Below are 25,882 nucleotides of genomic sequence, written 5' to 3' on the forward strand. Positions count from 1 at the left end.
TGATTAGCTTAACGTGGAAATCTACCAAAACAGAGCTGCAAGCGAGACATCTTCGTCAGAGTCGCAAAATGGTCCACGTACGTAGCCCAGACATCATTTCCAGTCCGACTACTTCGGTTAGGAACCCTCTCTGCAAGGAACTTTTTTCTGGCATAAATTTCTTATACAGTCACTGATCGCTAAATGTGTGAAAAACCCTCTTAGAGAAGTATTTAGACTGTGGTTTGGCTATAACAACAGTCATAGCCCTACGACATAAAAGTCATTAGCTTTGTTCCCACCTGCAGAGTAGAGCTTGTAAGCCGTTGTCATCAGGGAAGATTGGTTGGTTGGTTAGTTGGTTTATTTAATTATCGCAAAGCACACTAGGGCTATCTGCTTACCGCTCGGCCGCTGGTCGGCCCATCAAGGAAGATTGTGCGTGATTGTGCAGATAACAGCGAAATTATCGACCGAATATCAACTCGTGTTCCGCCCCCCCTTTTTTTTCGTGTGTATGTGTGTGTGTGTGTGACTAGTCGATTCTTATACTAGCTTACGCTGAAAAGGTAGAACATTTAAAAGTAGTGCTTATACCAGTTTCTGCCATAGCAATGTATGGTTGCCAAGCTATAGAAGCTCGGCTTGTAGCATTTATGATCATAAAGCCTTTGTTCGAACGATCCCTTAACCCTTCCGAACGAACCATGGTAACGACTTCCGCGGAAGATGGTTGAGTCTTCTAATTAGTTAAAATCTCCTAATCCTCTCTGCGTGGCAATAACGAAGCACATTACGATCATAAATCAAGGGAGGGTCGTTACAACCTTGAAGTGCCCATTTTAAAAGCTTTTTTAAAAAAATAGTTGGAAAATCCGTTTTTGATTCTTTGCGAGAGTACGGTTGATTTATATATTCCATCGTTGAAAATCTACCCATATAATTGATTTATATACCTACTGACTCTGTTCACATATCTACCAGTTAACTACCTACCGATCTACAAATATCTTACTCATCAGCTATCTAACTATACGTACCGTTATCTAACTATCTACCGGGCTACAGATATCTATTTATCAACTATCTACCTATACCTGCCGATATCTAACAATGTATCGATTGTTACAATCGATCGACACAGTTGAATTATAAATTTCCATCGCCGAAAATTTACCGATTTCTCTTCCCATTTACAAAGCGCCGAGATTGCAGAAAGACAGAATCAAATTATTTTTAATTTATTCAAATGAAATCAGCAAAATAATAAATAATAATAAAATGTAACAATAATAATAATGTAACAATTAATAATAAATGTAAATGTAATAAAATGTAACTAATAAGCAAAATGTAATTTCGCTGGATAAATTAAGGAAAAAAAATGCAATAACCATTTGAATAAATTTAGGCCTAATATCCGAAAATTGGTGGCAAGATTGAAGGATGATGAAGGCTTTGGGGGTGCTAAATCCATGATTATTTCTTGGGCTTCGTCGACGATAATCAGGTACTGCTTTATAATTGCCATCATTTCTGAAAACTACAATAAATAAATAAATAAAAAGTAAAAAATGTCAAAAATGAGTTAGTCGTAAACAGTGTAAGCCAGTTGCAGCTGGAGTTACTATAATTTTACAATTTATGTACATGGAACAAATGTATATGCAAGGGTATCGGACATCTCCAGTCGTTTTTAATTGATTATCTTTGAATTGATCGTTTTGAATTGAATTATCTTAGCCTTTCGGATTTCGGAGAGTGCACAATAATGTTCTTTTAATTTTTCTCAGCATTTCTAGAGTTGCGCACTATAGTTCTTCCATTCTTCAGCATGGCTGCATGGACATTTTCGTGGCTTTTCCCATGTGCAACGTGTATACGAGCCAGGTTCTCTTAGAAAGTCCTTCACAAAGGAATCCCACCCCTCCCCTTAGGCCCTAATGTGATTTACCTTAAAAACAAAGTGAATTCTCAACATTTCGAATTGCGCAATATTGCTCAGCTTCACATCACATGTTAGCCGTTTGAGCAGTACTGAAAGACGATGATCACAGCAAAAATCACTTTCATAGTATTATATGCTTTAAAAGAAGAAGCTAATGATGGATGCCCACACTGCACGCGATTAGGTTTCCGGTTTCAAAATGTGACGTTCATTATTTTTTGTCTTCAAGATTCACTTGAGAATTCCGTCAAGAAATGTTCATACCATTTCTCTTTAAAAAAACTGAATGATTATCGCCTACCCCTCGCACATACGAACTCTCTTTTCTATCCAATATTGCAGGTTGCGATTCTTTCAAATTAAACAACTGCTGTCAAAAATTAAACACATGTAAATATTGCTTACATAAATGCTTCGTATGGTATATGGTTATGGAATTGTAAATAGAATTTGTTCTAAATATTTATATTTTATATAATAATAAAGTATATGTTCGTTCTGAAGGATTATTTGGAGCTAAAAATGTGACAGAATAAGATCAATAGCTATAAAGTCAAATGTAAGAGATTCTCGAAAGCCCCTTTTCAGATTTATATTCCATCTTGAGACCCATATGAAATCTAAATGCAGCGTTCCATTGATATCAATGCATAGCAAGTCAAATTGCTCTTAGAACGCTGAAAAAATGAATCACATTTATTTAAATAACGTTTTTGAATGATTAATACTGCAGTTCTTTCCCGGACAATATAGCTAAATATTAAACATATGAAAATGTCCAATTTTCTTATACTGTGCTTATAAATAAGAATAAATAACAAGATTTTACCGAACATTCCGGGTGAAAGTGCTGCCTTGTTTCATGGGCAAGGAGCTTTTTATTACATTTCTAGTTTCACCTTTATTTTAACAATTCAGTATAGGCAAACTTTGATTTATTATTCATACACTGCATAATTAAGCACTCAAAATATCAGTTACAGTATTAACAATAGTTACAGTATATATTGTAGTCATCATAACTGCCATAAATGTATTTCTTTCCATAACAAAGGCAACATGAGAGTTTATGCTTGTAAAACAAAGTTGGATTACTTGTTTGTTCGTTTGCACACGATAGCATACCATTTCTCTTGTGTCAAGCACACGATAGTTAAATGACGGATGCCTTTGTGGAAAACTTTCTAAGATAAACTGGCCTGTATTTACATCATCCATGATGAAAATCAGAAATGATGCAGGGTGACGAATATTCGTAACTGTGTCTTTATCAGACTATGAACACATGTTCAAAAGTAAATCTCAATTCACATTTTTGACGTTAGAAACATTTTCAGACTTATACTTCCGTTTTCCAATATTCACAAAACAGGTGTAGATATATTCACAAAACTGTTTAACAATCCATGGGCTTAAAATTCACAATTTCTAATTAGATGCTTCTATATTAGTAAATAATATATTATAATTTGTATAAATATGCAAATTTGTATAAATATACAAATATACAAATTTGTATAAATATACAAATTATAATATATTATTTACTAATATAACAGAAGCATCTAATTAGAAACATTAAATTTTTTTTTGTAATATTTTGTTTCTTTCTCATAGCAGAATATCCATTGTTTGATTTCAGGTGCATTGATTCACATGTTTATATGGAAACAAAACAAACAGTTTGGAAATATCTCCGATGAAAGAGAGATAGCATTTCTTTCACTCAGCGGTATTTACCGTCTATAGATTAAAAGCTGCTGCCAATCAGAGATGCCTAAATTCTTTCACTTATGTATCATATAATAAAATTACATTTCTCACCAGCATTTATAAAATTTGTACATTAAAAAATAATTTTACTTACAGATAAAAACAAGAAATGCATTTCGTAATAATATTTTGTAACAAATGTTATTTTATTTTGTTATACATTATAAATAAATCATATTTCAATCATATTACATGCCGATTGCAAAATGTTGTAACTGTAATTGCGTACTGATAAAATGTATGCAATAAAAGTGGGAAACCTAATGATACGAAATTTGTAGCACATAAGACCAAAGAGCCTGAGTTCAGAAGCAAAAAATATTTTGTTACTGACAGACCTATGGTTCTCGAAACCAGTAGTTTTTATTAAAAATCTAAGCCAAACTAAAATTGCTTTTATACCCGATTTTAATTTTGCAGTTCATAAGTTGTTATTTGAACGTGTAATCACATAAAGTAGCATAGTATTTCAGTAACAGTATATTCTAAACTAAGATGCAATTGATTAATTAATAGATATGTGCTATTAAAAAAGCTACCATTTTTATAGAACTCGTGTTCCAGACGCAGAGCGAGTTCTTAGCTATCGCGCAGCGCCCTCTAATGGCAGAAAAACTGCAGCTTAGAAGAAAATGTTCAAGTAATCGAACAGCACCACTGACTATTTTTTCTTTTTAGTCTCCAAAGGGGCAATTTACACAGATGGACTATTAATTTCGTTTTGGCATTTTGCGTCGATTCACGATAAGCGTTGTTTCGCTTTTCAAATCGTTGCCACCATATATTATTGCCCTGTCCTATATTTGAAGAAATTAAATACTGAAGAATCTACATCAATTTATATATATTTCTCACATTGTGATAAAACAACGGTATCTACAGCCATCCAGTTTTGAATGACGTTATCCTACTGCGAATATGGGCATTTGAAAGCCCATATTCGCAAAAGTTTAAATTTGAAATTTGTTTTATTATTTTAAAAACGTAACGAATTTTTGATTAACGAACTCAACGATTTACAAGCGAGCAATGGCAACATTCTACGGAGGGGGGGGGGGACTTTTATCTCCAGTGCGTGAGCTTCTGTATTGGGAATTCTAAAGTTATGCTCATTTTAAAATTTTGCGACCGTGCTGTTGAACTGAATTTTATGGTTTACTTGCAAAAAACACGACATTTAATAAATAAAGGTAACACACAAAACGTTAAAAAAACGCCCCTTTGGACATAATTTTTTTAATTTATTTTGTTTAATTGAATGCAGCAAAGCACCCGAGAGCTCTCTGCACTGAAGAAGGCATGTCTTCATATAGGGACTGTCCGTAAAGAAAACGATTTCTTATTTCTTTTCATGTTACACGCGAGACAGGTTTACTGATATTATATGTCGATTGCAAAATGTTCAAATTGTAGTTGAATACTAATAACCTGTTTGCAATAGAAATGAAACTTATGGTAATAACGAAATTTGTAGCGAATAAGACTCCAAAGCCTGAGCACAAAACAGGTAAAGAAGTAAAAGTGTACGGGGCACCAGAAACTTCACTACAGAATCGAACAGGTATTGATTGCCCCAATGCACTAAGCAGCTAGAATATGAAAAAATTGAACTGACTATATATATACATACACATTAAAATATTGGATTACGTAAATATAGTAAAGTTGATATTTTGGAGATCATTGCACCGGAAATTTTGCACTTTTATGTAAGTGGATAAATATATGGGATTTGATTTTGCTAATACATAGGGAGTCTGATTCTTGTTATCTATCTCTCTATATATAAGAGGCTTAAGTGTTTGTCGCCGATAATTTATTGGTTGCTTTCGTAACTGTAAATTGTTTTATTCCTCGTGCAGTGCAGGGAGTGACGAATACTATGAGAAAGCTTAAAAATATAAGAGCAAGTGCATTTAACATTTAATAAATAAATTTAACATCTATATATAATAGAATTCGGAAATATACAACCGGCAAAAACCGGCAACGATGAAAAAACATATACAATGAAATAAATAAATATCTTTATTATATGCGGCTTAAGTGTCTGTTTATCGCCGATAGTTTATTGATTGCTTGCGTAATTGCACCAGCCAATAGGGTGAAGTTGCCACGGCACAGAGTTGCCGTTTCAATTGAGACGTAGACAGTTTCCTGTAAAACTTGCCTTTGCTATGACCACCAAAAGTCTCAGGGCGAAACGCTTAAGCGTGTTGTCATTTTTTTACCTGAGCCCGCATTTGGACACCGTCAACTTTATGTTGCCTGTTCAAAAGTTCGGGAAAGAACGGACGTAAAATTGAAAATAATGGATAGTTCTCGGCAAGGCGAGCTTAAAAATGATGGAAAGATCTACAAAAGAAATGTTGTGTACAAAGAGATCTTTGACATGTGAACTAACATTTTATTATTTAAATCCCCTTTACTTATTGAGCTAGCGGTGGCTCTTAAGAAATGTACTGCCAGTGGTTTCCTTCATTGCACTCTACTTTAAGCAATTAAACAAGTAGAAGGGGGAAACCCCGTGGGACAGTAAGCAAAGGGGTGTCCTCGCCCCTGCCCTGGGTAATTCAGTTTGAATTAGCAGACACCTCTGCACAAATCATTTTAATTACAATTTATAATGTCTAGAACAGCGGTTATTGCGTATGACCGCAGGGCCTTCTAGTGTAAGGATATTTGTTACAGATAAAACTGAACTGAGCTCAGATCTTTCAGTCCAAAGGTCATAAAATAAAGTTCAAGGTCTCAGTGGGTTGGATGTTTTGGAGCGTTATGAAAATTGCGAATGTTACGCGGAGTCAATTATTGGGGTGTAATCTAGGATTATTGGGGTGTAATCTACTCTTTCCGCTTTTTTATTTTCGGTCCTAAGTTGTGATTTGGCATAGGTTCAGTCCTAGAACTTGAGCACAAAAGCAAAAAATATTTTGCTCCTGACGATAACGTCTAGGCCCTACGATACGGCAGCAAACAACGCAAACTATTATACCTAGCAGGGCGGCCCAAAGTGAAATGTGCATTTATTTAGTTTTCGCTTGTCAGAACATCTTAACTGGTGCCCATTGAATATTGGCTTTTTCGACGAACTGCCTGTCTCCTCTGCCTCTTCAAATCCGTAAATTTTCTATTTAAAAAAAAAAAAAAAATTCGAGATTCTAAACTTGATTCCTCCTCTCCCTCTTAGAATCTTTCGAGTTCTAATTTTTAAAAAAATCTCTTCGATGTTTTAACTCAAAACTTTAAAAAGGATTGTTTTATCAACATTCAAGGGAAACGTTCGTGAAGGCGATTTTATAATTTTAGTACCAATTCAGTGGATCAGCAGTGACTTCTGAGTGCCACGAGTATTCACAGGACCGACATTGCATAAGATCGACACGGCGTAGAATCGACTTTGAATAAGGTCAACCCTGTGGTGAACCAAAATTGCACAAGATCAATACTACGTAAAATAGACATTGCATAGGCTCGACACAATAACATAAATATACATGGCATAATAACAATAATAGCCAGGAAAAGACAAGGCATTGTTGATACGTAATACCCAGATAAGATAGTCGATCCATACTGAAGGGAAGAATTCTAATTGCGGCATATGCTAATAATGTTAACTTAATAATATCTAAAGAACTTGGCAGTCGAGGCAGTTTTAATTTCATTTTTATATGTAATTGACATTATGTGGCCACAGTTCACTTGGCACCCTAATCGTGCCTGTTCAAGAACATTTACATTATTGATATTATTGCAATAGGAAGCAGCGTAGCGAAATTGCGTTCAAGCTCAGCACAGACAGAAGCGTAGTTATGAAAGATGCACGCGAAGAGAAAAGTTTTGGTTTACAATGGTAGTTTCAGTTCCCAATTATTACGTCATCAGAGCTGCGCAGGCCATAGAATGATCTAGAAATGACGCAATCCAGAGAAGTTATTGCGATTTTTAGTATAGAGAGAGAGGGAGAATTAATGTTTTACTGTAGTTTAAATTATAATTTTTATTCACATATTTTTTTATCTTACATACATATAATATACATGTACAGTATTTTAAACCAAATGTAAACTTCAAAGTAGAGAATTCGTCTTTCCTTTAATTAAAAAGTAACAATAAATTGCGACGCAGCGCTAAAGAACGGTCGGTAACTTTTTCCGCAGATAGGGGAAAAAAATTGCTCATGCCACATTGCTGGAGGAAAGGAGAGAAAAGGAGAATCCTGTCGACCTTAATCAAAGATGCGTTCACAGCACACACACTTTTTCTCGTCGTCTTTTCTTACATAGATTGTTGTTTTGCTATTAAATAATAATATTGCCAGTTGTTAATAACATTATTATTAGTTAATAAACGTTAGTGTCAAATTACTATTATTGAAAAAATAATTACCGTACTTCCCGGGGTATAAGACGCATTTCTTCTTTAAAAATTTGTGTAAAAAACTGGGTGCATCTTATACAACGTCTGCGCCGGCATCAACGGAGATGAAAGATTGTCGAATACGCAGCGCGTTATCCTTTAGAATTCCCGTTTTTTTAAAACCGAAACTCATGAAGATTCATTTGAGGTTCACAAAACTTTCCCCCTCCCCCGTTCATCAACGAACAAAGTGGTGCGAAGGATATCTAGTTCCTAACAAAGAAGCTTCCCTTCTGAGTGTATACAGTTTTGGTTTTTGCAGTCATTTAGATAAGGAACCGCAAAAAAACAAAACTGTCTACAATACAGATGAACTGATATAGTGCATTTGGAGATATTTACACATTAGGTTATTGTGTACTTCAGTTGTACACAGATGAGATCCAGTTAATGGATGGGAGCTCTGACAGTGACGACAAGTTGTATGCTGAATAAAAAATGATTTCAACAACTTTATGTAATATTTTTCTTCTATGAAATTGTAAACCAGCAGGCTAATAAAAACTAGTTTTTATTTTTTTTCAATTTTCGGGTCCTAAATTCAAGGTTCGTTTTATACATGAAAGCGTCTTATAAAATGCGCTGTACTGTTTTACAGTGTGTAGCATATATACGAGCAAGTTCCCTCTGAAAGTCCTCCACGAAGGCATCCTTTCCCTTAAGCAGATAGCTCTCGAGTGCTTTACCATAATTAAATAAACCAAACCAGACATTTGCTGTTAGCTAACGATGATATTTTTATCATTATTAAGCAATTTTTACTATTATTAATCAATCATGATAATTTACTATTAATTAAGCTCGTATTTATTTACTTTTTATGTGATTACGGCAAAGCCTCGAGGGATATCTGCCTAAGGGGAGGGATGCCTTCATGGAGGACTTTATAAGGAAACTGGCTCGCATGCACGTTACACATAAGTAAAACCACGAAAACGCTCATGCAAGCAGCCTGTTCACGGGACTCGAACCTCGGTCCGAACTACCTGTGTTCAGCGACTTTACCGCTCGGCAGCTGGTGAGCCATTAGTTAAGTTAGCATTATTCAACAGGTTGAATTTTATTAATTAACAGATAATATATCTATGCTATATAGTTATGCAATGCGTGAGACTATTGCAATAATATTGGCTTACATGATTAAAAAAAAAAAAAAAAAGAGATGTTGAGTCTTTTCTTCAAGAGGGTTTCGAACTCACCTTCTTATTGCTGTTAGACAACCGTTCACCCGACTAATTCGGATGAGCAAGTTCTAAATCCAACTCAGTTGGGTGAGCAGTCCCAACTAACTGCTAATTCTAAGTTATGAGTAAAAATCATATGCTCCCCCCATTTTTAGAAGTTTAACATGGCAAACGAAGTTCTTAAATATTTCATGTATAGATGTAGTTCAATTGCCTTTTTTTTTAATGAATAAAACGAATAAATGATAAAACAACTAAGTAAGATTTTCATTATATTACCCAACGTTTACTAATACCCAAATAAGAGCCTACAAAACAACCTCAATGCCTAAAATTCCAATTTGTTTTTGGTTGATTGTAAAACTCTTCAAACATCTTTCCAAATTATTAAAAAAAAATGCAAGTTTTATACTTAGTAACATAAAAAGTCTTTTAGATGTATAAAAAAGGTGCACGTGGAAATTCGTTGGTTTAGTTGTTTATGCAAGAGATTAGAAAAATTTATAAGCTTCCGGTAATGTAATTGCTTCCGACGGAAGGGAGGAAAAAGATTAAAAAAGGTACCTTTGATAGCAATTAATTTTTTTTCTCTCGCCTCTTTGTTTTTGTTCTTTAAAAAAAAACACCTCTTGGAAAAGATGTGTTTTAGGAATGAGAGTTGCTTTCTTTCTACTTGTAATACTAAATCAAGAATTTATTTAATTGCATCAGCAGCTTCAGAGGAATTTTTGAACATCAAATATCAAGAGTTTTCAAAAAATTTCCAAGCGGAACGATTTTAAGAAGCAAAAAATTATTATTATTATTATTATTATTATTATTTTAAGTTCAAAGCGGCAAGTTGCCCAGAAAGGCTATTAATTTCTTTTTGGCATTTTGTGTCGTCGCTATAAAACGGGGTTTCACTTTTCAAATTGTTGCCACCAAATATTAGAGCCCTGCATTATATTTAAAGAAATTAAATAATGAAGAATCTACACGAATGTATGTATGTTTCTCGCATTGTGATAAAACATCGGTACATAGACCCATCGAATTTTGAATGACGTAATCCTACTGCGACTATGGACATGTGGAAGCCAAAATTTTAAATTTGGAATTTGTTTTATGATCGATTTCATATTTTGTAAAACTTTAACGAATTTCTGAGTAACAAACTTAACGATTTGAAAGCGAGCAATGGCAGCAACCTACGGGGGAAGGGGGACTTTTTATCTGCAGCGCGCGAAGCTGTGTATCGGAAATTCTAAAGATAAGCTCATTTTAAAATTATTTTGCGGCATTGTTATTGAACTGAAATTTATGGTTTAAGTGTGAAGAACATGATATCTAATAAATAAAGGTAACACACAAAACGTTAAAAAAACGCGTCGTTTGGACGTAATTTAAAATCTGTAACCTTTCAGATTTTTTTTATAAAATTTAAAATAATCAAGGTCACAATCACATTAACTATTGTATATAACAACCAATCTATGAATACACTGCCTGTCATGCACGTTCTTTATAAAGCATATTACATACATTATACAATCGTTTCTAAATTTGCGATGAGTGAAATAGCGTAGCACTCTATTAAATAATTTGTCATTGTGCCTTTTTTCAAGAAAAATGTGTTATCTTTACCTACTTTCATTGTATTATTCTATGGTTTTTTTCGTAGAAATGTTTAGCAGTGGTTTTGTTTAAATCTTAGTTTTAGTTCTATATATGTTGTAATTTATTTTAATTTTGGAGATTGCATAAAACTTGCCCAAAATATGAAATGTCTGTGAAGGAAAAATGGCTTCTGATCAAAATGTAAACAAAATGCGCTGATAAACTGTTACAACGGGAAGGTAAATCTACTTCAAAATAAAGTTACATTGTAAGCCGAAGGAATTTCTGATATTCTGGGACAAGGATATTTTTGCAGATGTTTAAACAACTTTAAGAAATTTGTGTTAGGTGAAACGGCATAAAAGCCTAAAAAGCAAATCTCTTCGTGTTACCATAGCTGTGTAGAACCCAACTTAAAAAATATCGCTGTCTTGTTTAAAAATAGGACTATGCTATTCATCATAATTACGTCGACATATTATGATGAACTAACTAGGTTGTAGTCTTCGAAGCTTCGTGAAAGAGCCAGGATGGCCTGCTATTCCAGAGCAGCGGTTCCTAACCTGTGGTGTGCTTATTCCTTGGGCGTAAGTAACGACTTAATTAAGAGAACATGAAAAAAGTTATCATCAATGGAGGGAAACAACAAAGAATTATTTTAAATATTGCTAGATAAACAAAATATTTAGAAATTTTAAATGCGTCGTTGAATTTAAATTTTTCATTAAACTGTCATTGAACTGAAGTGAAAATTATTTTCCCTTTTATTCTAAAAAAAATTTTCTACAGATTTATCCTTGAAGGTCGTCTTCAAGAAGGGACATATTATTTCTTTTGGAATTTCAGCAAGAGAAGAACATGGAGATATAACTGACAAAGCATTAAAATGTTTTTTTCCCCCATTAACAAACACTGAATTTGTGAAAATGACATTCTCAGTTTACATGTATACTTAAACCCCCGATTACATAATAAAAAGAATTGTGTGAAAGACACACAATTCTGTACAAGATGCAAAATATGCGGCCAGAAGTGTAATTAGAAACAAAATAAATACTAAAACTATTACATTAATAACAACAAATTAATAAATAAAGCAACTGCAATTTTACAACAATACACAAAAAACAATACAATCAAAGTGTTTAAATATTTACAAAAATTTACAATACATATGTGAAGGGAACGGACTATATTCATGACAAAATATTAATTAGGTTTTGATCTGCATAGGTTAATATTAACTTACATTTTAGAAAATTTCTTAAAAAATTGTCTTTTAAGTGGTATAGCTATGTAATGAAGCTATAAGTAAAAGAATAGTTAATTTCTTGCAGAAATTCGCTGTAATCGCAATGGAATTTACAAAATATTAAAATACTGATTTCCTTTAGACTTACTGTGCTTTGCATTTGTATTAATTTTTTGTTATGCTTCCCTAAATTTTTCATGCTCGTGTTTTTGCCTGTTTAAGATACTAAATGACTGATTTAAATGAGGAAATTTCATTCTTGTAGCATTAAAAATTACACGTCAAAAATTACACGCATTCTTGCTTCTTACATAATGTCCTTTATAGATGAGTGCCTCTGATGTCTGCTTCCCCAAATATTTTGCATGAATGAAAAATGGATCTTGCATTAGAAAAATAAAAGAATAGAATTACTTCGGCGCTACTCATTCGCCTAATTCTACATTACTCAGAATTCAAAAAAATGTTTTTAGGAAATTTCTTTCCTGGAAGATAAAAAAGGAAAATATTTCTTTCCACATATGCTTAAAGATCCGTGACAAAAACAAGTCTTAAAACAAAAAATTAAAAAGTGATTCAACGCTTTTAGTGATTTGACACAAAATGCCGTTTCAAGATTTATAGCTCTTCTGGGCTAAGAAAGAAAAAAAAAAAAAAAAAAAAAAAAAAGACAGAAAAAATAATAATTAAAAAAAGTTAAAAATTTGATTAATACTCTTTATAATTAAAAAAAAATAAATAAAAGGAAAATCAAAAGAAATCTGAAAATTTTCAGATTTTGTATTTCGCCCAAAGGTGCGTTTTTTTCATTTACACACACATACATGTTTCGAGAGCATTTGGGCTAACGTCTATTAGTCTCCTCAATAGAAAGTCTCATGGCTGGAGATAAAAGTCATTTTTTCGTGCAGTGTTGCCATTGCTCGCTTTGAAATGGATGAGTTTTTTTATTCAAAAATTCGTTTTATAAAATAAAGTTTTATAAAAAAAAGTTTTATAAAATATGAAATAGATAATAAAACAAGTTCGAAATTAAAAATTGTGGCTTCCGGGTGCTCATACGTTATTCAAAATTTGATGGCTCTAGATACCGCTGTTTTTTTTGCACTGCGAGAAACACACATACATTCATGTAGATCCTTCATTACGTAATTTCTTTAGATATAATACAGTGCGATATTATTTGGTGGCAACAATATCAACAAGTGATTCAACGCTTTTAGTGATTCGAAGGAAAATGCCGCTTCGAGACTTCAGTGCTGAAACCCCTTTGGGCTAAAAATGATAAGCTTATATTCAGAATGAAATATTTAATATCTTGAAAAGATATTATGTATATCGAAGAATAACTACTTATGGCAAAAAATAAAAAAAAAGGCTTAAAAATTAGCAAAATATTTTTCAGGCAGTGTAAGGAAAAAAAAAATTAGTAAAGTAATGCATTCTATCGGCATAAACATGAAAAAATGTAATTTAAGATGTTACTGTTGCTTGGGGGCGATAATTACGTATGACGATTTTACGCACCAAAGGAGAATATTTGATGTAAGGGAATAAAAGCTTTTAATTGGTACTTTCCTCAGCCTTTAAGAGAAGAGATGATCTAGGCATGTCAACCTATAACAAGATGAGATAGCAGGTGATAACTTGAAAATAACTGCTGTGCGGCAATCCAGCCTGTTTCGGTATCATATTACGCCCACGAGTACTTGCCTACGAGTCGATGCATTGCTTCATAGTAGCGGAGATTTGAAAATCACATTCATAGTGGCCGAGACTGGAAATCCTACATTCTAAAGGTCTTCTTTCCTGTCTTCAACAGCTACATTCCACATCAGAATTTCATGCATCACAACGTTGCACCACGAGGGAGAGAACCACAGCTACAGCCACGACGGTAACTCACGGATAACGACACCAGGATAAACCACAAGGACTGTAGCCATAGAGATAGGCCACAAGGATGATAACCACACGGATAGCCACATCAGGACGATACGGAACTTCGACTTCTACAAGCAATTAAACAGCTCTGCATTTCTCTTGATTTCTCAGCACTGCAAGGGGTATGCAAATTTCCCAACAGTTGTAAAACTGATTATTTAAAAAGCTACTAGCCCAAACAGGGTGTTAGTCTCGAAAAGCTATTTGGCATTTTATCACTTTGCTATGCATGTATACTTTAATAGTCCAAAGGGGCAATTTGAGCAGAAGGACTATTAATTTCGTTTTCGCATTTTGCGTTGTTTCACTATAAATGTCGGTTCACTTTTCAAATTGTCGCCACGAAATATTAGAACCTTGTATTATATTTAAAGAAATTAAATAAAGAATCTGCATAAATGTATGTATGCTTCTCGCACTGTGAAAAAACAACGCTACCTAGAGACATCAAATTTTGAATAACGTAGTCCTCCATTCGAATATGGGCATCTGGAAGCCAAAATTTGGATTTTCTTTTATTATCTACTTCATATTTTATATTTTATATTTTATAAAACTTTAAACTTCATATTTTATGAAACTTTAAAGAATTTTTGGTTAACAAACTCAACAATTTCAAAGTGAGCAATGGCAACGCTGGACGGGGGGGACATTTTTATCTCCAGTGGGCGAAACTGTATCTGAAATTCTAAAGATATGCTTTTTTTAAATATTTTGTAAAATTGCTACTGAATTGAATTTTATGTTGTGTGAACAGGATTTATAACGCCTCTTTGGGAGTTACATAAAATCTGAAAGCTTTGAGATTTTTTACTTTTTTTTTTTTTTTTTTTTATTATTATTATTATTTTACTTTGGAATAAGGACCTTCTCTAAGGCTATTACCCATAATTCCAGACGATTTTGGTTTTCTGTGGCGATGACGTGTGAAGCTGACTATTCCTACGTACGTAGTTGATTTAGAAGTAGTTGATTTATCTTATTCAAGGTTCAGAGATGTTTACAAAAATATATATAAAGAAAAATTAGAACATGTTCATAAAAATACATAGATATATCGGTTTATAAAAACCATTATACTTAAATTACAAATTAATTATTAAGATAAGTCACAAAATATACAGCAAAAAGGAAAAAAAAAAAAACTAATTTATTTTGTACATTGCCTGATATACAGTAGACGAATAGTACTTTAAAATAATACGTAGAACATCTTATAAAATTCGTAAATCATGTTATGAATATGTACAATAAACGTATAACATAATATTTTTTACAAATATATAATAATATATTCAACGAATATATAATGTATGTTCTGCAAATACGTAAGAATGTTCTAGGAACATATAAAAATGTTCTTCATATAGTATATAATACTACTCTGTTGCATAATATACGTATAATAACAAGATATATAAATCTACTCTGTTATACAAATGCATAGGATATATTATAAATAGGTATTACTGCAAAGAACATATTATGAAAATATTAATATGTATTACATGAATGTACATAGAACGTATTATGAGTTACGGAGAACATAATATAAAACATAAACTATACTATGAATTTTATTTAGTAACTATGGAAACATTAACTACAATAGTCGAACCTCGCTATAACGAACCCTGCTTATAACGAACGAATTTTTTTGTCCTGTCTAGTTCCCTATACACTATATATGTTATTTTATACCGTTGTAACGACCCTCCAAAGAGTATGAAAATCGGATACAATGAACTGCATAGATATCTCTTATTTTGACTTTCCCCTCTATAATTTTTGCACGTTTCAATGAAAAAATTACTAATTAAATCCAAGTTTAGATATCGGATTCTACATTTCATCCATAAAGGAAAACATCTTATTTTTCTTGCATCTTCATCCTACTTTTCTCTGTGTTCAAAAACTAAGTGAGATAAGTGTGAATCTCAACTGTAGAACAACGAGGATACAATGAATATTAACCATTGAATCAGAAAAAGTGAATAGGTTCTCTGATTCCATTAAAATAATTTAACATAGCTACCAGAGAGAACTCTATTGAAGGCGATACTATGATGGAAATTTTCACTGCATAGGAAGTAGTGAATCTTACGAGCTTGCGGCTTTATAGTTGATTCTTCTTTTAGGGAATGACAATTTTTTATCCTTATCCGTTTGTTTTGTTTGTTGAATACATATCTCTACAAGTTCTACCTTCGGAATAAGTGTTTTACATTCTTCAGGTCTTTTGTAAAACATAAGATATTTTCTATAAAGTTATTGAATATTTGACATGCAACATACATAACTTTGGAGAGAAAGATTGAATTCTCACTGGTCATTGAATAAAACGCATAGATGACGATTTTATGTCTTTTTCATCTTTTTCAGAAGAGCAAAACTCTCACATAGTTTTGATCGAAATATCTGCACTCTGTTTCTTGCGTCAAAAATCCATCCGCATCTATTTCTGCATTGAGGTAAACACTATTCGAAAAATACAAAATGGATGCAGCCATATCGATGTCTGCCCGAAATAGTGTTTATCCACATATACAGTTGATACCATGTAAAAGAATCGAAATAGATAATTTCTGCTCTTGGGAAAAATTTAGATATGAGGGAAAAGTTGACAAAGGTCGAACATAAGGATCTTGAAGAAGCATTGCTGAAATGGTTGACCATTCAAAGAAGTCGGAATCTGCCTTTATCTGGACTTCCATTTAGGAACTGCAAGTACCTAGACAAAACGTTTGACACAAAAGGCAATGATTTTGAAGAGATTGGAGAAAAACAAACAAGTTTAATAACTGTGAGTAATAATAATTGCAATAACATCTTAGTACAATTTTTAAATCAGATTTATGGTACATATGACGAAGTTAATTATTTTCTCCATGTCATTCATCATTCAGTTTTCATACATTTATGTGAGATAATCCATTTTCCTTATCAGATCGGATATAGAAAACAACCGGTTGCAGCGAACTAAACTTCCAGCCATCTTGAAGTTAATTATTTTCTCCATGTCATTCATCATTCAGTTTTCATACATTTATGTGAGATAATCCATTTTCCTTATCAGATCGGATATAGAAAACAACCGGTTGCAGCGAACTAAACTTCCAGCCATCTTGAAGTTAATTATAACGCAATTCGGCATATTATATTTATCCAATAAAATGTGTTTGCTTGACCTCTAACAAGACTTAACTTTATTAAAAGAACCAACAGTTTTTATAATTTAATACCTAAATTATTCCCTAACAATTTTAACTTTTTACATAATTCAGGGAAAAAGAATTATTATTATTATTTTCGTTTTCATACCTTCCTCTTAGAAATATTGGTCATTTTTAGAAGTGATCATTTAAAGAGACAAATGCCATAAGAGTATTCCTTTTATTAAACAAGCTTCTATTCTAACAATAATTCAGTTTTACAGAAAAGAAATATTAAGTGTAAAAGTCATTTCGTATAAAGATCTAGCAAAACCGTTCTTTAATATGGCCACGAATGGTCAAATACTGAGAGTTCATCCCAGATTTGGTCCCAAGCGAACGGGTTGGCTACATGATTAATTTTCGTGGACATTTCCATGTGTTCCATGTCCCATGGGTTCTTTTCGAAAGTTTCTCGCGAAGGTATCCCTTCCTTTAGACAGATAACTCATATTGTCATATTCAAATTACCTAACCATCCTCAAGATAGATAATTATTATAATGGAAAGAAGAAATATTTTTAACGCATCAAAGAGGTATTATTATTTTCAATTTGGATAATACCCGGTCCGACTAAAACACAGAAGATGCTTACACGTTTTAGAATTTAGGGGCCATTAAATTAATGAATAGAATGTAAAGAGTATGTTTTAAACGTCGATCTGATAGCGTTTTCTCTGGTCTTTTAAATCTGCATCCTGATTTCCATGATAGGAGGACTTTTGGAAAATTTCTTGGGTACTATTTCCATTACTTTCCAGAGACCATCAATCGTGGTGGGTTTTCTATTAGAAAGAGCTCTTTTCAAGAGACCAAAGACCACATATGTGAAATGTCAGGGACTTCGCAACAATCCGTTGAAATATATATGCAATACCTATATCAGTCTTCAGTTTTCGAGGCATGCAGTGGCACTTTTCGAAGTATAACTTCTGGCTTTGTCTTGATGAAGTTTCACTATTTAAAAAAACGCTGGGTAAAGAAATAGAATTTGTTCTGTTACTATCGAACATACAAAGTTCTCTTGACAGTACATTAAGTTGATTTTAAGATTTTTTACACTCTTCTTATTTGTAATTTTCCATTGTAAGAGAATCGTGCGATAGTCTTAAACCTCTTATTGAAACTTTCTTTGCACTAAAGGAACGAGGTTTATATATTCCTTTCTCTTCGTTTTCGATAAAAAATAGATCTTTTTTTAGTCCATGGGGCTTTGTCCCTAAGGGACTATTGTTTTCGTTTTGCGATTTTGTGTAGAATCACTATCTGAATGTCCGTTTCACTTTTCAAATTGCTGCCACCAAATATTATCGCCCTGTATTATATTTGAAGAAATTAAATAATGAAGAATCTGCATAAATGTATGTATGTTTCTCTCTTTCTGATAAAACAATTGTATCTAGAGCCATCAAATTTTGAATGACGTAATCCTACTGCGAACATGTGCATCTGGAATCCCAAATTTGAAATTTTTAATTCGTTTTATTATCGATTTCATATTTTGTAAAACGAATTTTTGAAGGATTTCAAAGCGAGCAATGGCAACGATGTACGAGAAAACATTTTTATCTCTAGCGCGGGAGCCTGCGTATCGGAAATTCTAAAGATACGCTCAATTTAAAATTGTTTTGCGATATTACTCTTGAACTGAATTTTGTGGTTTAAGTGCGAAGAACGTGATATTTAATAAATAAAGGTATCACACAAAATGTTAAAAAAAACGCCCCTTTGGCGTAATTTAATATCTGAAACCTTTCAGATTTTTTTATTTTATTTATTTATTTATTTTATTTTTTTATTTATTTTTTGTTGTTGTTGTTGTTGTCATTTAGGTAAATCCATGCTTCATCAAGAGCGACAATATAGTTCCATTTATCTCCTGTTAAGTTTTCATACAGAGTTCTACACATTATTCTGTGCTAAGCCTCATGCCTCGACAAAAGCTGGTAAACATTATGTTCCTTGAGTCGGTATGTGTATGCCTATATGTTAGTGCGTGTGTCTGTGTGAACACAGTATGCGTTTATGCTTTTTTAAGTTGCAAATCTTGATTTATAATTTTATTTATTGATGCTACAGATGTATTTAAAGGCTCTGCAACTAATTTCTGTTTCGGCGAATTTTCTCTTGTTACCAATGATTTAACTTTAGAAACATTAGAAACAGTACGTACCTTTTTTGGATATTTGTTTAGTGTTTTCTTTCTATGTCGAAGTAATTAATGACTGACGGTTTTCCCTTTCCAATTAACAATGTTGCTTATTTTTCGCTTAGAAATTTTATTACTGCGTATTTCACACCATTTTTGAATTATGCAATAGGAATATTTCTCTTCTGAAAGAGCAAAAACAAATTCTTTCATTTACAGCTTATTTCCGTGCGATATTTTGAAAAAAGAATAACTTTAAAAATAGCAGACGATATTTCGCATTTCAAATTTCTCTGTTGCCAAAAATTTTTGTTCCTTGCTTTTTTTAAAACTCTTTATCACAATCGTTCTAAAAATGTGTAAATCGTTCTTCTGTAGATAATGCTTCCAGAAGAATAAGACTGTTGTTGCTCAATACTCGCTAAATAATCATTTAAAAAGTCATTTATCATGACTTCGTGAAAGTATTTTGCAGCATCACCAATGTCACAATTAAATAGTTCTCTGATTTTTTAGAACAGATTGACTGCAAAACTGCTAATTGTAGTTCGTTTGCATAATAAATGATATCTAACAGTTATGATGAAATGCAAATCGCAAACATTTTCATATATATATATATTTTTTTTTTTCGTTTTCATTTTGTTCAAACGGTTTTGTAAGTACTATTTTTCTTAACATTTTGATACTTTTCTCCTTATACATTGTTTTACGTTAAAATAAAAATTGCAGGCACAAATGTTGTGCTTTTGTAGGATGCCTTCGTGGATAACTTTGTACCAGCATGTTACGCACGTTGTAACCACGGAAACTCTAATGCAGTCAACCCGTTGACTAAGATCTGAACCTGGGTCAACTACTAGTGTTTCAATAATTTTACTGCTCGACCGTTGGTAGACATGCAGTTTCATAAGTTGGTCAAAGTAGATCTTACTTTTGTTTAAAGAGAAAAGCTAAGTATTTATATGAAATTTTATATTTAATTTTTTTTATAACTGGTACTATTATTTTAATTTTTACATATAAACTCTACTTTGAGATATTACACTGTAATAGAAAGCTTTCAACTTAGACTTTTTTTTTAATTCCGTTTTAAAAGTTACTCTACTTAATACGTTATTTTTACTATATCATGACGCATTATGAATGTTTGCTAATATTTACTTTTTTTAAATTAAGAAAAAAATTAAAAATAACGGTCTACAAATAGGAAAATACTAAAACACTGTTTCTCTGAATTCGCTTTAGAAAAAACTGTGTACAAATTAAAACAAAAAACTCCGTGAAAATTTGTGACAATTTCTCTACCGTTACTATCAATATCATTCTATCACGCAGATCTTCAAATATGCAATTTTTATGTTTAGATCGACCCTATTGTCCTACCCACATCGTTAGCCAATTCACTTTTCCCCATACGTTCCAATTACACACTTCGTCAATCCTACTTTGAATATTCAGCACTACAACACAGTCGCCATCTATCGGAGAAATAGTTAGCAATTTTCTGTCCAATCTAATTCTTTCTCTGTTATCGCTTTCTGCCCCAACGTATTTCTCAAATCCGAATCCTATTAAACTGTTCGTATAGTAAGAAGAAAAAAAAAATATTCAATGCAAGTTTACTTGATATTGAAAATTTTTAATTGAAGAAAACTTGAATCTGCGTAGAATGAAAAACAAATTTAAGAATACAATTTTTTAAAAATGCATCTGCATTCATTAAAAAATATCAATGAAATTTAACAAAGTACGTACGTATCGGAAATTCTACATTTATGTACAAATGAAATCCGTCATGTTTTTCCCAATATAATTCGGACTGAATTCAAATTTTTTACACTTTCCTAAAATCTTCTTAAATTAAAGCAAGTGCAACAGCTATGCTCTCATTTTAATGAAAATTTCCTAACCTTATATAAAGCTAATCTTTCTAAAGTTTAGAGTCAAAATTCTCAATTTCTTCTAGTCGGATTAGAAAAATTCGAGTCGTGGATAAAGCTAGAGGAATAAACTTTTAGATATACATAGTTTCTACATAGGGATTCTATAGAGATATGTGTAGATCTCAATTTCCATTAAATCTCAGCTGCCCATTAAAAAATAATTCAAAGCTAATCCAAAAAAAACTATGTAAAATATTTATTTTTGCTCTTTTATATACCATAAAATAAATACATCACAAACTGAAAATTTCCTTTGATTATAATTTGAAAATGTTGCAGATTTCCCTGCATATCATTCTAGAAAGGCTTAATAAAATTTCTGTGTGATTCTATTAAGCAGTATTTCTACAGAAGGCTATTCTATACTAAGGCTTATTCTGATATTTGTGCCAGATAAGTCAGAACATCAACAACAGCACAACATACTTTATTTAGCTATGGCTAATAAACAATGCTAATTCATATATCTTTCTGTAGATAACTGTTTGGCGTACGTTGTCCATTAAAAGGTTAAAATTACACTTGTAATGCAGTTAAATTATGATTAACTAAGAATTTCAAAATATTAGAACACGTTGAGAATCAGAAATTACCGTGAAAAAATAAAAACAGAACGAAAATCTCACCATTTCCACGAACAAAAGAGTATCCATATTCAAAATAAAATGGCAATCCAAAGAAAACAACGGTGCAACAAGACGAACTATGGAACAACAAGAGATTTGTCGAAAATGGCGGCTGACATCAGGAAAATATAGCTGAATTTTGCCGATGCAAAATTTAAAAATTAGATGTAACAATAACTTAGATTGGTGTAGACTTTGACTAATTCAAAAGCTATGCCAATCTAAGATAGTTTCCCCCCCTCCTTTCTCCCACTGATAGGAGAATCTAAACTTCAGCATCACCTTTAGTTGGTCATTGGGTTACCTTAAACGTACATCATAGTTTAAAAAAAAAATATTTGAAGTACCTAAATCCCTTTACTTATTTGCTTGCTTCACTCGCTTGTTTTATTTTACAAGCAAAAAAGTACCTGGAGTATCTGATTCACTTGCTTATATTATTTCACGAGTAAAAAGTACCTAAAGTATTTGATTCACTTTAGCTTACTTGATTCACTTACTTATTCTTGGTGAACCCACCAGCGGTAAGAGGATTACAAAACACGGAATGTTTTGAATGTTGAAAGTATGATCTTTAACATTAAAAGAAAACTCGCAAAGGCAAAGGACAGTTGCATAATTATTAAAATGCTCAGTATGGACTGTAAAGAAAGTTATTAATGCTGATTTGAAGCTTAAAAAGAAGAAAAAACGCAATGCTCATCATCTTTCTTCACGACGTATCGCCGAAAGCAAAACGCACTGCAGAATTCTCTATGAGAAACAATTATTCGAATAGAAATAGAAAAAATGTTATCAAAATAGATTAATCTTGAGCATATTTAAATGATCACAATAACAAGAGATCCATTTATTGTCGTCAAAGAGAAGAAAAAATACCTTAGAACATGTTCAAAGAATTTAAAGAAAGTTTTTTTAAAGGGATTTATGATTGTTGTTGGTTCTTGATATAACGGTAAATAAAAACTAAAGACATTGCAGAAACTGTTAAAGTCAACCCCACATATTATCAGAAACATATTTTTTACCCAGTTCTCAAATATGAAATACTTTCTCTTTACCTACAGTGCCATCAATCAGTAGAACTGCATCAAGACTAAACAAACAGCCGCACGTCCAAATCTACTGTGAATTTCCTGAAAAAATTGGGAACAAGAAACGGGTATCGAGACCATACCCTTCACTCATAAACTCCTAAATCTCCTAATGTGGCAAAACACTTCTTACAAAGTTTTCACTCTTTGATCACACCAGCAGAAGTTTCTTGTTCTTTAAAAAATAATATTTAATTGAAATCCATATTATATTCTTATATTTACCACAAAAATTCAAAAGAATAATTTAATTTATCCAAAATTCGTACGAGAATAAAAAACATAATTTTTTTAGTCCAAAGGAATTTGAGTCCCTAAGGACTATTGCTTTCGCTCTGGCATTTTGCGTCGGACTCCTATAAATGTCAGTTCACTTTTCAAACTGTTGCCACAAAATGTTAGAGTCCTGCATTACATTTGAAGAAATTAAATAATGAAAAATCTACATAAATGTATGTATATTTATCGCATTGTGATAAAATAACGGTAGAGCCATCGAATTTTGAATGACGTAATCTTCCAATGAATATGGGCATGTGGAAGACCAAATTTGAAATTTGGAATTTGTTTTATGATCGATTTTATATTTTGTAAAACGTTAACGAATTTTTGAGTAACAAACTCAACGATTTAAAAGCGAGCAATGGCAACACTCTACTGAGGAAAAAAACCCTTTTTGTCTCCAGCGCGTCGAACTGTGTATCGGAAATTCTAAAGATAGGCTCATTTTAAAATTATTTTGCGACATTGCTATTGAACTAAATTTTATGGTTTAAATGCAAAGAACATGATATTTAATAAATAAAGGTAACACACAAAAAGTTTAAAAAACGCCTCTTTGGATGTAATTTAAAATCTGAAAAAACATGATACTCAAAATCGTATTTGACATTCAAGCATGTGAATGATGCTTTTACTAATGAATTGAAACATGCAGAGCTTTGCAGAAATTCTTACAGAAATTGATTGGGAATCCTCTATAGGAATTGTTTTCTATGAAACATTACAGAAACTTTATGCACCTTTCACACACCACGATTCCGTAGAACTGGTGCGTTGGAAAATCTCAGAAATTTGATAAAGCCTCTATAGGATGCTACTCTACTGAAATCTCTAAAGTTTTCAAACTGCAGTCGTAGAAAGGTTTTAGTTTCTAATTTATTATGTGGTGTAATAATGAATAATTTATTATGTGGTGTAATAATGAATAATTTATTATGTGGTGTAATAGTGAATAATTTATTTTGTGGTGTAAGAATGAATAATTTATTATGCGGTGTAATAATGTAAGAGAAAAAATAAACACTTTTTATTCATAAGTGTCGAATTACTTTGAACAGAAATTTTGTCTTATACGAAGTAAAGGAAATTATTATGATTGCTAAAAATTTCGGATATCCATTTCAACCTTTCCTAAATCCACATAGACGATTTTTTTGGGTTGACATTTGTACGTAGGGACAGAAAAAAAGACTTTTTTCTCCAAAAGAAATTGTAAAAGGGATTAAAAAGGGAATTTTTTTCGTGACGTCTATACGTACGTACATACGAACATATGTATGTACTCGCATAACTCAAAAACAAATAGCCGTAGAATTTTGAAATTTTGTACATGGGACTGCTATAACATGTAGTTGTGCACTTCCGTTTTATCGCAATCGGTGGTACTAAAAGCACAGAAGTCCAATTAAAGAAGTGTTTCAAACGATGAAAATATTCATGTTTTCCCAGTTTTAAATAAAAAAAAAAAAAATATTTTGGGCAAATAACGAAATTTAACTTTTAATGCAGACGTCCGTTTCCTATACTTATATTTGGAAAATTTTTATATTCGTTATGATAAGTTTAAAAAATTACAGGAGTTTGATTCCCGTACGGCAAAAATTAAGCGAGATATATTTAATTTCAAAATCTGCAATTTTTTATGTCATTTTCAACTTGTCTTGAGGGATCTGTTAAGTTAGAATAATTCGAAGAAATAAGTTTAAATGAACTGCAGCAAAACATGTGTGTTAATTTAATAGATCGTACAAGGAATTCGAGGTGTTCACTCAAATTTTTTATTTCTAGCTTAACGTTTTTTCACTTCTCAATTTATGTAACATTTCGCGCGATTTTTTATATAGTATTGCTTATATAATATCAATTTAAATTATAAAATTAATTAAAAGATTAAATTTATGCTGTTAATTATGAAATTTAATTCCTAAAATTAATGCTTTAAATTATTGTTATAGGTAAGAAGAGTAATGGTTTAATAATTTAAATTAAACTTAACTATTATTTAAAATATATTTATTTTTATTTAAATATTTTTTTAACTAAAACGATGTCAAAAATTTATGATATAGGAAAAAAATCACGTCTTTTCACATTTGTTAACATATCATACGTAATTAAAATTAAGACAAGGTTAAAAATTTCTATTAAAAAATGAAAATTTAATTCATTATTCTTAATTGCAAAAGAAAATTTTGTTGATTTTATAATGATTTGAAATTCCCAAAAGCTTCTATAGAATCTTTCGTTAAATGTTAAAACAAGGAATGTTGTCTAGAATTCTTCAGAATTACGGCACAGTTTTATGCAAATTGAATCTGATATTTGCAATAAAATTCTATCAGTTCATTGTACACAAGCTGTATAAGATTCTATACGGAGGACCCTTAGAAACTCTATTTATAATTTCATAGAATCTCTGCACAAATTTCTATATCTATACATATCTCTAGGAAATCTATATACATAACTAT

This window comes from Stegodyphus dumicola, chromosome 7 (genome assembly GCF_044657685.1).
Source record: "Stegodyphus dumicola isolate Sdum_Otavi_A_Nest chromosome 7, ASM4465768v1".
Lineage (NCBI taxonomy): Eukaryota > Metazoa > Arthropoda > Arachnida > Araneae > Eresidae > Stegodyphus > Stegodyphus dumicola.